The sequence below is a fragment of the Lacerta agilis genome, chromosome 6, assembly GCF_009819535.1.
Source record: "Lacerta agilis isolate rLacAgi1 chromosome 6, rLacAgi1.pri, whole genome shotgun sequence".
Taxonomy (NCBI): domain Eukaryota; kingdom Metazoa; phylum Chordata; class Lepidosauria; order Squamata; family Lacertidae; genus Lacerta; species Lacerta agilis.
Genome location: NC_046317.1, coordinates 40099892 through 40116619, shown reverse-complemented (window position 1 = coordinate 40116619; position 16728 = coordinate 40099892). Strand labels below are relative to the sequence as shown.

The following is a 16728-nucleotide window of genomic DNA, read 5'->3' as shown; positions in this document are numbered from 1 at the left end:
CACTAAACATTTGGAAAAGGGAGCAGAAGGAAAGAATAATCATGTTTGTTGCACATAAGAGCTGATACAGGTTATATATTGTACGGTTGTTAAGATCCTTGTGCAAATAACACACAAAGCTACTACAAATAAAAGTGCAAAATTAAAATTACTAATGGTGTGTGTTACAGGTAGGTAAATAAAAATATTTTGTTTTGACTAATGGTGTGTGTGTTCTTGCAGATGTTTTTCTGATTGTAGGAGAGGCAACAGGAAAGTATAGGGACAGAACCACTTAAACTGTATAGAAACTTATTCATGTATGCTACTACAGCGGCAAGAATGTTACCCAAAAATGGAAAGAAGTAGAAGCAAAGGAAGAATGGATACAAAAACTTATGGAATATGCAGAAATGGTGAAACTTACCGGAAAAATAAGAACTCAATATAACCAACTTTTTATAAAAGAATGGAAATGGAGTATTGAATATTTACAGATAAATTGTAAACAGATCAGAACATTAGCAGGATTATTGTGTAAACCTGCAGTTTCATAAGAGCATTTAAAGTAGATGAATAAATGAACAAGTTAGGATATGCAGAAGACATTAAAAATAAATTTAAGGAACCGCAGAAAAGAGGGAAGGAAGTCAAGTTTTGAAATGTTAAAATGATTGTTTAGAATGTTTAAACCTGAAAATCATACATTTTTATTTTTATTTTTTAAAAAAGGCAACAGGAAGCATGGTGCAGATACATACACCACCAGTGCCTGTACAGACTTGCAAGTATTTTCCAAGCTACATACCAGAAAAATAAGGCGTAGTAAAATTATGCTGATCCTGAATGGACACACTTTGTGGTTGGTGACATATATTAGCCATCTGGAAAACATCCATGGGGAAAACAGCTTCCCAATTTACCACTGAAATATATTTTCATTTAAAATGATGACAGTATATTCTGGATAAGCATTATGTGGTGTTCATTATATTTGTATAATGTGGTAACACCTGAGGCAGATATGGTTGATTTTGGACTGCTTGGAACACAATATGACAGCTGATATCAACTCAGCAGTTTTCTTTACTGTTAAGCCTTTTGTAGGGTTACATTAGTTCAATACATTATCCAAACACCCAGGAATTTTTGCAATAATATTAATGAATTATCTAGCCACCAGATTAAAGATTCTCAACATAAGAAGCACCTCTTACAGCAAGTACAGCACCCCCCCCCGAAATGATCCCTGAATTTTTGAATTTTATTGATACTGATGCTGCATTTTATGTTGTATTTTATGATGTTTTTAAGTCGCATTTTAATCAATGTTTTATATTTACTGTTAGCCGCTCTGAGCCCAGTTTTTAAACTGAGAATGGTGGCATATAAATAAAACATTATTATTATTATTATTATTATTATTATTATTATTCCCTTAACAGTACTGCACTGGATGCTGTGTTTGTTGACCTTGAATGATCAGTGCCACAAGTTCATGCAGCAACAGCCTTTTTGCTGGCTTCACACTTCCCCAGGGTACTTGCATACTTGCACTGCATATTTTGGATCCATATTATGTGGCTTGGTTGGTTGGCATCTGTCTTGGGAGACTGGAGGAGTGCACCTTTGTGGATGAGGTCAAGCTGTTGGAAGGTTGCAGCACCTGCCGTGGCTGTAGAGACCAATGTGGGAAAGACATGTTTTGTTGCAGCTGGGGCAGATGAAGCTGTCCAGTTGTGCTGCTGCACATGCACCATGGTGTTTCTTCTCTCTGCACTCCTTCCAGCGGTAATTTCTCCTCTGGTCACTGCTATGGATGCATGACTGCTTTGATCTGTTTCCTCTGGTGTTGAGATGTTCACCAAAAGCAAATCTTAAGAGAGATCACTTTGTTGGTAAGCTTCCATCATACTGCTTCTGTTTTGGGCCTTGAGGCATAAGTGTTTCAGTGTTGTAATCTGCCCCCTGGGACCAAAGGAGAAGTGGCAGTGGCAAAAGTCCCAGCTCGATAAGAAGGTATATAGATTGTTGAGCATGTAAGCCTCTGGGGATGATTTTTGTAAAGGAAAGAAGCAAATAACAGGCAAAAACCTTCATAGTTTCCTGCTCTTTAAATTAAGGGTTAAATTGGATGTATGAAGGTTGCAACACAACATAGTGAGACTTGCTTCCATGTATATTTATATGCATAGGATTGGTCTGCAGAAGTACCATTCGGAAGCTGATGAAATCAGAATATCCAAAAATTGTCTGAATAAAACTGCGCAAACAAAATCCTAATGCTAAAATAAGCAAAAGATCAATGTGTATTTTTTATGCATTCATATATTTTTTTACCCTCATAATAGTAATTCTAAAAACAGCCACCTTTCAGGGATATATTTCCAAAGGGAGAAAGCTAATTACCATGTTTCATTGTATGTTCCCTGCCATGTTTGTATATTCACCATGGTGTAATCAAAGAGCTATATTTCACAGTCACATCACACACAAAACCAGCCAACAATCTGATGCAGTAATAGTAGATACTTACAAACTTGTTTCCTTGAACGGGACCTTTGACAGATGCCACCTACATTTTGTTTTCCAATTTCATTCAGAACTGCCCAATACAAGCTTTACAACAGTTACAGGGTCTCAGTGGATATGATTTAGCTGCTGTATCTGTAGATGCCGGAAACAGGTGTTCACTATATTTTGTAGGGAATTCTATACTGTACTGTATGTTTCCTAGATTCTATCATTAAGCAAACTACGGTTCACATAACATCCCAGTTCTAAATACAGTTATTTGGAAGCAAGTCACGATATGGTTATTAAGGCTAACTGAAATTCCACAAAGTCATGAGTAAGCTTTTGAATTTGCCAAATTTATTCAGGCTGAAGGATATTCGCCCCCCTGCAATCCATCTTATCAATGTTACAAACTAGGTTTTCAGGTTTTTACATCATGCCCCACTTTCCTCCTTTTCTTATGATTAATAATAATAATAATAATAATAATTTTATACCCTGCCCTTTTCCCTGACAGGGACTCAAGGTGGCTTAAAATCTATTAAAAGCATACAAATAATTTAAATAAAAACAATGGCACCAGCCCTTTCATTAAAAGCAGTCAGTTCTCCAAAGCCTGTTGGAACAAGAAAATCTTAATTCGCCAGCTAAAGGACAGCAAAGGAGGGTGGGGAGTCAGTCTAGCTTCTCTAGGGAGGGAGTTCCAAAGTCTGGGAGCAGCCACCAAGAAGGCTCTCTCCCAAGTCCTTTCCAAGCATGCCTGTGAGAGTAGCAGGACAGAGAGAAGGGCGTCCCCTAAAGATATCAAAACTCAGGCAAGTTCGCAAGAGGGAATTTGGTATTTCAGACAGCTTGGACCTAAGCCGTATAGGGCTCACACACTCCCCAGTCACTACTTATGAGTTTAGTAAATATGGCATGAGTCACTAATCCTTTGCCATTGTAAATAATGCATAACTTAACATTTAGGGTGCAATCCTAGTATGCACTTACATGGGACTTTGTTCTGAGTAGCAAAACAGCATAGGATTGTGCTGTTACAATAACATTTATAATATTGAAGGGAAGGTCATTCTTTCCTTTTGATGAGAGATGAAAAACTGTTACAGGGTGCATCTATTTGCAAGGTTCATGTTCTAAATGGATATATTTTTATGAAATGTATTTGTGATTGTCCCTCAAAGCCACAATTATGGAGCAGACCTCCTCTTCTGCTACATGAGTAAGCACAAGCTGACAGAGTCTGTTCCAAAGCCACCAATCTTTTGCAACATATAAATACTGTATAAACTCCAGCTGGAGGATGCTGAGGAGCTGAAGATCAGTGAAGAAAATACTGAAATGTGAGTCTTGTAACAGGCATTAAAGGCCTGTTAAAATTTAAAAACCATTCTCATAATGGAAGGGAATGCTTAAGACATGCTTGGAGAAAGAGCAAAATGGCTTAACGAAGGCGATGATGCTATTTCCCTAGATTACTACAAATTGCATCACTGACCCAAGGTACTGTCTGTTAGTGAATGGTTTATTGTACGTTTCACCCTGCCCTTTAACAAGTTCCGAAAGTATAGGCAAGCTAGTAGACAGTTCTAGGAAGAAAACAATAATTATCAGTGCTTTAGTTTCCTAAGTTATTAATTCTAAATAAACTGTTGGGTCTGTGCTATTAGTATGCAGTTGCTGGTTGACCACAGATCTCCCCTCTCCCAGTTATGTATGGCTAGAAGAGTGTGTCTGATCAGGATTCCTGAGGCAAATGGGACACTCCCCGATACAAGAAGAACTATGGTAAGGTTACCAAAAAAAATTCAATGAATCCGGGGACAATTTTCAACTTCAATTGATTTTGTATGGGGACTGATTTGCAAATCTGGGGAGTGTCCCCGGGAAACGGGGACGTCTGGTAACCTTTAACTATGGGGATCTACACCACCTGCTGTGTATAGCCTGGTTAATCATGTGTCAGGTGTGTGAAGCAAAGCAAGGTTACTTACCTATAAAAAAAATCTTTTAATTCTCATATGTAGTTATATACCTAGCTGCTGCTTCCACCCCACTTCTTTGTCTCTTTGCACTATGATTTCCCCAACCCTTCACATTCAAAGTTGTCAAATAACTATTTTTCACTCCTCAACATGACCTAATACAGGGGTGAGGAGTCTCTTGTGGATTTCAGTGGGACATACGTCTTAGGAATAGGACTTTCAAGGCTGAAATCCTAAACAAATTTACTAGTTTGGGGGATGTTTATTGGACTGGGGAGGGGGATACATTCCCTTGTTGGCAAACTTTGTCATGGTGGTGGTGGATATGCCAGTGGTGGGTGGGGCCAGAAGCAAACCTGGGCAGAGCAACAAATATGAAGTGTAGCTAGTTCTTCCGTCTTCCATCCAGGCAAGCAAGAGGTATTATTGGAGTTCAAAAACACATTATAGTCAAGCAAAAGTATTAAGTTGTCATGGAAAGAGTTGGTAGTGGCCTGAGGAAAGGGCATGTGTCTGGGAAAAGGGTGTGACATGGGGAGAACCCTGGAGGGCAGACAGGCTTGGAGGGTTCCCCCACCCTGTTCTAAAGACTGCTGAAATACTTGTCCATGCTCAAGTAACCACTTCCTTACTCAATTTCCTCCCTGGCACTTCCTATAATTTCAGGATACTTCAGAAATAAACTTTTTCTCTTACTGCTATGATTGTACCACTCCTCTATTGAATTTCATGATATGTTTTCCTATAATTATCTAAAATGAACTTTAACATGCCATTCCACTCAAAATCACTCAACACTGATGACATATCCTTGAAGATTCTTTATCTGTCGGGTGAAAACCAGTGTGAGGTTGCCGTGCAATACATTTCTGGGTTTGGACCTGACTCAAAGGGCTGATACATTCAAACACATACACACACGCAGTATCATTTGATGGTTGCAACATTGTGTGTTGCAATTGCACCATCTCAGAATCAGATCGCCCACCATCTCACAGATTGTTGCAATGCTTTTAAACAGAATCAGTTTATTGTGAGCATCACAAGTGTACTCAAATCAAATAAAGGATATTTTATTGTACCACAAAATACTGCCTTGCAATACATTGCAGACAACTAACCCGATCCACAAGGATACTATGTAATAATTTGATATGCATTATTTATTTACAACATTCAATCAATCAATTTTTCTTTATTACGGTCAACGACCAGCACAGTATTTACAACATTTATACAGCGCTTTTCATGACAACTTCAAGGCAGTTTACCAAAATGTCAGAATATAAGCTAAACTACCCTACTTAAGACATAGGCAGCATGACTCACCTTTGCAGTTCATCCATTAATTGCTTAGGATTTGCAGACAAATCTTATCTGTGTCCACTCCAGACAAGCCTACTTTAAGAATTAGATAGCAGATATCGAGTTGAAACTTTGCGGGATAACCTGATATTTTGACCAGATATGCACCAAAAGGGGCCTCTCTCTCTCTCAGCGACAAGGGATGATAAAGCACACACTGGTGGTTGATCTCTTAGGAACAAAGGGACACAACGCAAAAATAAAAAGGGGGTTTGGGAAAAGCAAAGGGGTGTTTGCTTTACAGTTCTATCTGTATCAAGGAACAGGGATCCTGCATGAACTAACGTAACATTCTTCCGAACGTGAGCACCATAGCTGTCAAGTCTCCCTTTTTTGTGGGAAACTCCCTTATTCCAAGCCGTTTCCCGCTGCTATCCCTGATTTTTTATATCCCTTAAATTTCCCTTATTTCAAAGGGAATATTCCTCTCCCCAGGCACGTCTCTACCCTGTGGTGCCAGTGGCACAGGGAACCAGGGTCGGGCGACAAGCTGAGTGTCCGGGAAGGAGAGTTGTATGTCCCAGAGTGGTTGCAACTCAATGTTCTTCTCTGAGGGGTTGTCCACACTGGAGTTTAATGGGAATTTAAGGTTGCTTATGTCTCTGTTTATTTAGCAATGCCCTCATGATGACTTTCCCCACTCAGCCCCTATCTCACACATTCTCACTTGTAAATCGGGCTTTCCCAATCTAAGAATAAGCCTAAAAGGGGGGGACAGTGTGTGTGTTGCCAAACCAGTCAGGGCCAAAGGGATTGGGATAGTTCTGACAAAAGGAGAGAGGTGTGAAGCCGGTTGCAAATTATGGTCCCCCCCCATCCTGCTTTATAGGTGTAGAGGTCTCTTATCCCATAAGAGCGAACCTTTTGGGAATGGCACATGCAGAAAGAGAGCCGCAGTCTCCCCTCTCCCAAAATTGTAAACCCAATACTTCATGCAAGGGCAGGGCAACTCAGGCCCAGCAACTATTAGACTCAGGGCTACCCAGTGGGGCCCAATTTGAAGCAGTGGTGTGCAACTTGTTTTTTGTTTTTTTTTGTTTTGTTTTGGTAGGGCCCCAGTTCACACTCAAAGTCTGCAAAAGCTTATAAATAAAATCCATCTAGACTGCCTTGGTGCAGGGGCCCCCTTAGGAGCGGCCCGCAGGGCCCAGGTTGGCCCAATTGCTCCAATTGCCTTAAGGTCAGCCCTGATGAGACTGTGTAGGGGTTGGACTGACAAGCCCTGCATCTTCTAGGTCCCTGATGTCACCATTCAGAGTACAGACTCAAGGACGTGTTGTGGAAATAAAGGGGGGCACTTATTGGAAATCAGTTTTGTCACCTCTTCCCCCCAAACCCTGAGACAATGAGCCCAGCCACCTTTTATTCACAGTCGCATAAGCACTATACTACAGCATGGCCTACACCCAATCTTGTTTTTGTACAATCTTGTTTGTCCTCAGTAACTAAAAATATATTAGAAAGCAAACTAAAAATGCTTTCGCAGTTGATCAAAACTATCCAGCAATATCAAGTTATAGGAAAACTGGTGCTATTAACAGTAATCCTTCTGGTTGGTTAATTGGTTTGGCAACTTCCAGGCACATGATGTGTGATGCTAATTATTTTCCCCAAGAGTTAAATGGTAACTGACCAGAGGCAGCTACAGGAGAGCTATGAGATTCAGGTGAGGGTCAGATGACTTGTCAATCCAAGCAGGTATATGAGAGGATTCAGGTGAGGGTCAGATGACTTGTATACAAGAGGGTCATATGACTTGTCAATCCTAGCAGGTATAAAAGAGGATGACCCGGCCTGCCCAGGCCAAGCCCGTCTCTTTCTATTCCAGTACATTGTTGCCCACGGAGCGCAACTATGCTCAAATTGACAAAGAGGCATGTGCCATTCCCTCTGATGCAGATCTGATATATATATATATATATATATATATATATATATATATATATATATGGGGTGGGGTTGCACATGTGCCCATCAAGCTGTGTGTGGGAATTATCACTCCGTGTGTGGTGCTGTCAGGAGGGGGTCGTGCAAATGCTGCGCGTTGTGCAGAATAGAAATATTTAGGTGCAATGTTCTATCCATGGATGCAGCTTGCAGAGGGGAAATTCGAGAGGGCGAGGGAGCATGGGTCCGCTGTGGGGAGCGGAGCGCTTTTATTGCGCACGGGTGCCTGCCTGCAGAAGGGATTTGTGCTGCGGAGCTGTTGTAGAAAATGCCTATGTGGTTGTGTTGACAGGTGTGCAAAGGAGGGGTGCAGAAGCTAAAGGTATCTGTCTATATGGCCTTTCCAAAGGCCAGGTTGTGCAGTCAGCTGGGGCCTGTAAAAAGCCAGGCCGGGAGCCACCTTAAGTTGAGGCTGCATAGGCCTTGTGGTGCATGTGATTCAGATTCTATTCAGTTGAACCTCTGGTTACAAAGTTGACATTTTTTCAGCAATGCTCCCCTAGTGAGCCTTCTTTTGTTCACTTCTTTTTATTTTGAAGCAGTGCACACCTATGTTTGTGGAACTGCAAGACTTTCCAGTCATATGTTACTCCAGTCAAATCCCACATATGAATGTGGGGAAAGATGATGGTGTGTAGCCTGGTGTAAATTAATTTGTAGCCTTGGGGGATTACAACGGCGTGGATTGTCCCTGAGAACCGTAGACTGTCCCCGGGACAGGTGAGGCTGCTGATCCCTTATTTTCAAATCCGAAACTTGACAGCTATGGTGAGCACACAGCTGCGCGCGTGCGTAGGTTACACACGCAGTAATTTCCAGCTGCGTCCTTGCTTGCGGCGGGAGGTTGACGCCTCCTTCTCCATTTCTTTGCAATGCCTGAGTCCTCCCCTCTTAGGTGGCTGGCAAGCCAGTTGTTTGTCCTCCTCGCACGCAGAGGGGTTTCCCCAAAGCATCCAAATTGCCCTCTGGCGACTCCGCCTCCCAGAGGTTCGCGCGGCTGCTTGCTCCCTAGGCGCACGGTGGCTACCTAGCAAGCCTCGCCTGGGCCTCCGCTTGGAAACGGAGAAATAAACGAGGAGCGGCGACCAACCCTCCACCACCAACCCTCCCTCCCCGCGGCGCCGCTCTACCACGCAGCCGCGCCTGAGGAGGCCGGCCAGGCTTCCCCGCTTGTGCCGCAGTGCCGTGCGCTGCCTCTGAGGCCAGCCAGGGGGCGCTGGTTGCCGGCAGCTGAGGCGGCCTCGGAGCAAGCGAGCAAGGGAGCCCAGCCAGCCAGGAGAGGAGGCAGCCCTCGCCGTCGGGAACAGGCTGGCAAGCGGGAGGCCGGGCAGGCGCCGCGCTGGCCTTCCTTGAGCTCGGGAAGAGGCCTGCCTGGGAGCCGAGCGCCCAGCGCCGAAGGGGACCCTCTCCGACATGCAGGCCCGGCGGCGCCCGGTGCTGCCGCCGCCGCCTCCCGAGGTGAGTAAGCTGCTGGCCGCCTCCCGATTTAGCCGGTCTCCGTCGGGCCGCTAAGGCCGGGCATCCTTTTCCCAGGCCCCTGTGGGGCGGCGTGAGAAGGGAGCCTCTCTTTTTGGGGGGTGGGGGGCCGCCCCAGGGCTCCTGAGGAGAGGAAGCTGAGGGAACCTTCCACCTGGGAGGGTGGCCGAAAAGGGGCGAGAGGCGAAATTACTGAGGGTCGGAGCGCGTTTCCCCACAGCACACATTGGATCAATTCCGCGCGCGCCCCCCCCCCACCTTAGGGGCACGAGTTTCCCTCCTTCCTACTAGGGATCATTAAAGCCTTGGTACCTTGAGAATAAAGAGGCAGGCGAGGAGCTTCTCGTCCCGGCTTATCCCTCGCCTTGTTTGTCTGGCTTGTCCTGATGGAGCGGGTTGGCGGAAGAGAGCCCTGTTCCCTTCATGGCAACCGGTAAGCCTTTCGCGAGGAGTTTCTGGCTTCTCGTTTATAGCGCTTCCCACCCCTCTTAATATCTCAGGGGGCGAGGGAGAAGACGTGGCAGCCCCCCGCGCCGCCGCCTCCCCAAACAAACAAGCAAGCCTTCTCATACCGCTTCTGTTAATTAGTAGATTCCCCTCCCCCATACATACATCCAGCCCCCCCCCCCCCTGTAGAGCATATACATCGCTTTTTCACAGTCCTTGCTTGTTTTTGCAGTTGTGCGTTCTTGCATCCCCTTTCTTTCCTATCCTGCCGCTTTACAGGCAGCTCCCATTTGTTCGCAGCCCAAGTTTCTCATACTGGATCTGACGGGAATGTTGCTGTCAAGGTGTCCTATTTTGTGCCCGAAGTACCTTCCTTTGCCCTGGCGTTGTTTGTTGCAGTCTGTTCACTATTTAAATAATTTGAAACGTGCAATCACTGCCGAACTAGAGCGCTTACCAGGAGGCAAGGGTACTTTTAATTGTTTGTTGTTGCGCTCACTTAAGTGATACTCACCTTGGTGATAAAATTCAGATACTGTATTTTTTAGTTCTGTGGATGAGGGTTAAGTAGGTCCAAATGACTGGTTGCAATGGAGGGACTGCATATCTTGTAACATGAATAACTGATGGGAATTACCTTGATAAGTTTGAATTTTTAGGTATTTTGCATATATGTAAACAAATAGTATTTGCATGTACTGAAACAGAAGTATATATAATAACAGAACATATTTATTAATATATTTAAACAAGGTGAAGTTCCACATGTAAAATGTTCACAAAACTTGAATGGCTTGTGGTGTTAGTGCAGATTTTAATATCTGAACCTGCTGCTATCTATTTGTGACTTAAGATGGATGCAAAATTTCAAAGAGCCTGGTAGAGTGAGTAAGGGAAACATGGAGGTCATACTAAAGGTTATAAGGACAGCAGGTTGATTATTTTTAGCACATAGACATCTAGAAAGATAATATATTTATTATGTAAAATATCAAAGTCTGAATATAGATGCATGAAAGTGGAGTGCCTGTTTGGATTGTACTGAAAACTGTTAGGTTGTCTGAGCTTGGCCCACATAGATAAAACTGCTTTTATTGATCAGCAACACAAAGATGCACATATGTGGTAGTGAATTAATGTTTGTTTCTCTGGCGTAGATTTAATATTGCATGTCTTATTAATATCAGTGTAATTTAATGACCAGGATTTACTGAACTAAAAATGTATTTACACTTGATTAAACTTAGTAGACAAAAAACTTTAGATTTTGATATCTGGTAAATGCTGGCACAATTAAGAGGGCTCTTCAATGGCCCAGAGGCCCTTTAAATGTTGCTGAACTACACAGAAGCATTTCATTAAAAAAGCAGCCCTCACTTGACCAAAATTTAAAGGGCCCCATAAAGATCTGATTTTTAAAAAAAACAACTTTACTTCACTGATAATTGCAGCGTGTCTCATGGCATCAAATCTAAGCTTTGGTTTAGTTTCATGCTTGAAATCTTACTGAAATTTATTTAAAGATTGTGAATGTCTATGCTGTTTCTTTTTAAAAATGCAAAATATTTAATCCTTCCATAATCCATGAGGCTCTAAATCTAAGCAAATATAATTTAACATATAACTTAGGCAGGCTTTACATTATTTTAATAAATTATTGGTGCATAAGTAAAGGATGAACTATTCAGAGCAGATGCTTTTCAGCATGTATTCTAGCATTTATGTTCTCTCATTGTTCTTTTACATTTGAAAATGAAAGTGTATATCTAGACCACTGGGCTCCTTAGATGAAAAATGTAAATGGATGCAGAAATATTTGCTGAAGTCAACAGGCAAATAATATGTCTTACTATAGCAGGATTGCTAACAGCTCTATGCTAAGAATTTCTATGCCAACATCTAACTCTTTGGATAAAGTATAACTAATAATATTTATTTTGGAATAATATTTCAAAACAGGCTTACAGGTAAATATTTAGGATTGGAATAGCAGAAACAGTGATAAAGTATGTACTGGTATGTATTTGTGGATGGTCCTGGGCGAAGGGTTATGGAAGAACTTTAATCTACTTAAGCTGCGGTCTTAGCACACACTTACAAGGAAATAAACCTAATTACCGGTAAACATAGTGGGATTTTCCTTTAGGTAAATATGCATAGAATTGCTTTGTTAGAGCTGGAAGGTTATAACTTGACCAATCTGCCTCATTTTAATAAGAGCATAAGAGCCTGCTGGATGTAGTCTAGCACTCTGTCTCATAGTAGTCAACTAGATGCTCAAATGGAAGCCCATAAACTATGTTACAATTCTCAGTTTATACCACCTTTGTATAAGCAAAGTTAAGCATATTAGGGCGCTATAGTATACTTTTTCATGGTGCTGGTATTAAGGCAGTTTTTAACCCACCAGCCCAAGCATGCTTAAGTTAGTAGTTTGTGGTTTAAAATAAAAATACAGTTTATTTGTTGTAAATATCCCTATCAAGTGGCTTGAAGGCAATTCTTATTCACACATGAGACCAAGCGGCTATTTACAAGCCCTATACAAAGGTGTTGAAACAAATCTCTAGTAATTTTGACTTCGTTTTGCTAAATGAAACCTGGGAGTTGATGCAAAGGTTTTTGGAGCCTGTGGCCAAGAGTGAAATTTTGCAAACTGTTTGAAATGCTCAGTGAACAGTACAGTAGTTGCCTAAACCCTTTAACTTCTGTAATAGGATGTGAAAGATGGAAGCAAACAGTGTTTCTCTGCCGATGGAAGGCATTTGTTATAGAACTAGAGGGCGGGCAATTCTTCCTTCCTGCCTGCTCCCCAAAATTTGCTGAGGTTTTGGAGAGCCCCTTGGAGCAAATTTCTGGGGGTTGCAGGAAGGAGGAGGGAATTTATTTCCTCCACCAGTGAAGCAACCCCAATTGAATTCTATTCAAAGTAATATTTAATTTTCTCCATCGTGTGTTTAGAAGGACTATAGGTAGCTGTCTTATACAAGTCAGACCATTGGTCCACCAAGCTTAGTATTGCTGCTAATGGTGTCTCCAGGTAGGGCTGGAAAAGACTCCTGACTGAGACACTGGAGAGCCAGTTCCTAACAGCCAAGCTCTAGCAGCTATGTAGCTTAGGATGCAGGTTTAGCTGCTACTGAAGTAGAGTCATAGGGTGTGATTGATTATGATTACCCAGTACATGTATGTTTATTTTAATTCACAGGAAGTCTCTCTTCAAGATGACCAATCACAATAAGCATATGAGGAAAATAGTTGAGTCATAAGTAGTGAGACCTATTTATTTGTTTTAAGTATTTATTTCCTGCTCCTTCATTGTAAAAGCAGTGCTCAGGATATGAAAGAAACAAAACAAAATTGCATATTTTTAAACAAGCAAGATTGGAGAATATCACAGCAGGGTTGTGGGGTCAGTACAATAAAAGAGTGTGGAGTCAGTACAATAAACACATCCGTCCAACAGGCCAAACTTGCCCCAGAACACAAGTGTCTTCACTATGTACTAGACAATTATTTGGGTGAAACAAACCTCCTTTGAGTAAGAACTTTCACAGCTTAGATGTGATCCTGAGAAGGTCATCTTCCACATCTCAACCAGGAGGAACCTCTCTTCCACTGGTAGAACATAGAGAAGAATCTCTCCTGGAGATGTTAATGAGGAGGACTGCTCTGACTGGGGGAGGCAGTCCTTTAGATTTAATAATAAATCGTTAGATAAAGGTAATTAACAGTAGCTGAAATTGCAAAGAAGTTTGCACAAGTACGCTTTCCCAATGGAATATATATTGTATGTTTTTGATTAAACAAAAATAGCTTTTAAGAGCAAGACCCCAATTATATACAGACTTTGCAAGTTCCTGTCAATGGTACTTGCTTACCAGTACTTCCAAGATTCAGTACTGGTAGGTTAAGCCTATTTTGAATAATGGGAAAATAATGGACTTTTGTAGAAAAAAGAATGCTTTGCTCTCAAGCTTCTTAAAGGCATCTGATCTCAGAAGGTCCAGCCTTTGTATTCTGTTTGTAGAAACCTTTTTAGTAATAGCTGTGGAAATTGAGCTTCATTAAATGGACCCATTTAATTTTTTAAAAACCAAACCTTCACTGTCTCCATCTAATTAACTCAGAAGTTGGGTGGAAGCTTTGTTTTAGTTCAGTCTGCCAGCTCCTATGGTGAGATTGTACTGCTACTTTACAAATTATTTTTTAAAAAACAGAGATTAGTTTCTGTGCTGGGGAAAATAAAGCATGTATCCAGAAATGTAATAAAAGGCAGTGTGTGTTTTTGTCGTGGTGCAAATGTTAAGAAAGCTGGTCCATATGTCAGATTCTTAGTGAGTGTACCTGAGGCAAGTAGACACTCATGCTGCAAATTTTGCATAGTGTGTATGTGGGGGGGGGGGGAATAATTCCTGTCTGGTTCACCTCATACAGTTATCTGTCACATTTGTTTCAGTTGGGAGGAACAACTGGCCTAGAGGTGCTGTTTTTACTGCAACTGGTACTTATAAACTAAAATAGGAGGTCCTATTTATTTTTTTGTGTTTGCATACTGTTGTGACTTCTTGGATAAGCCTTGTTTACTTTTTTGTGGTCCATTACTCTCAATTGCTTTAGTGCACATCTAGGCCAGTACAAAAGAAGAAGGGTTAAATTCAAGTCTCAAGCACAATAGCTTTTGTTTTGTCACTGGAGTGGCAGATGGGAAACCAGAATCTCTTACATTCCCGCATACATTGACTATGGGGGAGAGGCATTTACCATCAGCTGATGATCTTAAAATTAGACTTCATTTGAGCCAGTGCTTCTTGAGTGTACTGTAATAAAAAGCATGTTTATTGTATCAATGCACTCTTAAAATTTTATACAGATGATTACATTTTGAGCTAATGTATGCTGTAGAATCATCTTCTAAATTGACTGAAATTCATATAAAATATATGAAGTAAACCTATGAATTGGTTGTATTTTGCTTTATTGCACAGTATTCAAATGCATCAATTTTCTAGATATGTTAAATGTCTTTTCTGGTATATAGACTTTTTTGTTAGAACATCTGTAACTGTCAGAAACCTCTGTGTTGATCCCCACTCCCATAATATGGCAAACTTAGAAATCTGTAATGTTCCCTGTAAAAGGCAGATCAAAGTGCTGTACAAATCTCCTAATAGCTGTGCCTAGCTATGAATGACACTTCCTCGTTAGAAACACTTTCATATTTTCTGATTTCACTTTGCTGTGTCAAAATTTTGCTTTGAACTCACTCCTAGCTGTGTTCACCTAGCTGGCTGTATGCTGTTTGGTATACAATTACTATGTAGGATCAGTAGGATGAAAGCTTGTTTAGATGTTTAGTTGTCTTATGTTTGCAGTACTGTTTGCACCAACGTTCTAAAATTCATAAGACTGAAGTTAATTATTCTGCAACTCCCAGTCCTCACATCGCTCCCTGTCCTCCGATTCATTCTGCTATTAAATTGAGAGTGAAGATGGCATTATGATTCTTTTGTGTTGTTTATCTCTTTACCTTGTTGTCATGCTGCCATGCCCTTTTGCTGGATATTCTGCATCCTTGGTGTACCTTGGCTCATGGGACTATTGGGTCATATAATCTTCATGAGAAGAAATGTTTTATGTATATGCCTGCTGCACATTGAAATGCCCAAATAAGCCATTCCCCAGATAGCCTTCTAGTAAAATGTCTACTCACCACAAAATATGCACAGTACTCAACTTATCACAACTTACGCATAACATCCATCACTCATTTTCACTATATAATTGCAGTTTGCTCTACTCATGCTTAACTCTGATCTAATTTCTCTCCACCTCTACACATTTGGCCTTCGTAATTATTGATCATAGAATTGTAGAGTTGGAAGGGATCACAAGGACCATCTAGTTCAACCCCCTGCGATGCAGGAATCTTTTGCCCAACATGGGGCTCAAACCCATGAACCTGAGAGTTTCATGCTCTACTTACTGAGGGAGGGAGAACAATTTTAAAAGTCTATATTGATGATGGAACCAGGAATAGGAAAAAGCAACACAAAATGTGTTGACCAGGGACTGCATCATAGCATAGGAAATGTGGCAAGTAGGGCTGGGTGATAAATCAGTATATCAACCCAAACTGTTTTTGAATCCACATTGTGGTAACTGTTTTGACCTGGCAATATATAGTAAGGGGAATTTGGACAAAAGGATTAGGAACTGATGACTTCCCCAGGGGGTGGCTCGGCTGAACCAAGACGTTTCTCTGCAGGAAGGGGAGAGTCGCTACTGCTGGGATTAAAATATGTAGACCAGGGGTAGTCAACCTTTTTATACCTACTGCCCACTAATGCATCTTTCTTGATGGTAAAATTTTCTTACTGCCCACCAGTGCTTGATGGAAGGAGTATTCAGCTTGTGCCATAGAACCCCCTACCGCCCACCTAGAATCCTGAAACGCCCACTAGTGGGTGGTAGGGACCAGGTTGACAACCCCTGATGTAGAGGGAAGGGGACTTCCCTCTCCCAAATAGCACACACACAAGTTTGGAGAGGGGCAGGCCAAACAGTGCACCGTCCCTATTTTGCTCACTTGCTCGCCTCCCTCCCCAGTGCCACAGTCCCCTCCCCTTGCACTGAGGATGGGCAGCAGATGTGTATCTTCACCTCAGAGCTGCTCCCCCAACACCACCCCTGCTGCTCCCGTCCCTGCTGCCACCTCTTCTCCCATGCCCTCAGTGCTGTGGTCAGCTTTTCCACGTGGGAAAAACTGTGGAGCCAGTCAATGCTTCTCAATTCCTGTTACTCTTCTTCTGCATGTGCGTGTGTGTGCATGCATGCATGTGTTTGTATGTCTCCCTGTGCTAAGAATCTGAATATAGGGGTGCGGGTTCCCCCTCCAGGGTCTGTCTCTTCTGCTTTCCCTCTCTATTCCACCCCATCCAGAAATTGACATGAGGTTTTCCTGCTTCTTCCTCCCCACCTCTCTCTGTCTGGGTAGCTGTTGATAGGACAT

General features: G+C 42.0%; 1 protein-coding gene across 4 annotated transcripts in view; it reads left to right on the top strand.

The window, feature by feature from the left end:
- Window positions 1–9030: 9030 nt before the first annotated feature.
- ZFYVE9 (zinc finger FYVE-type containing 9) overlaps window positions 9031–16728 on the top strand; it is a 48449-nt gene continuing 40751 nt past the window's right edge. The window contains exon 1 of one of the 4 annotated variants that reach the window (XM_033152135.1): window positions 9031–9251. The gene's annotated coding sequence lies outside the window, so the exon portion shown is untranslated. The remainder of the gene's footprint in view (window positions 9252–16728) is intronic. The other 3 variants (XM_033152137.1, XM_033152138.1, XM_033152136.1) reach the window with 3 other exon arrangements.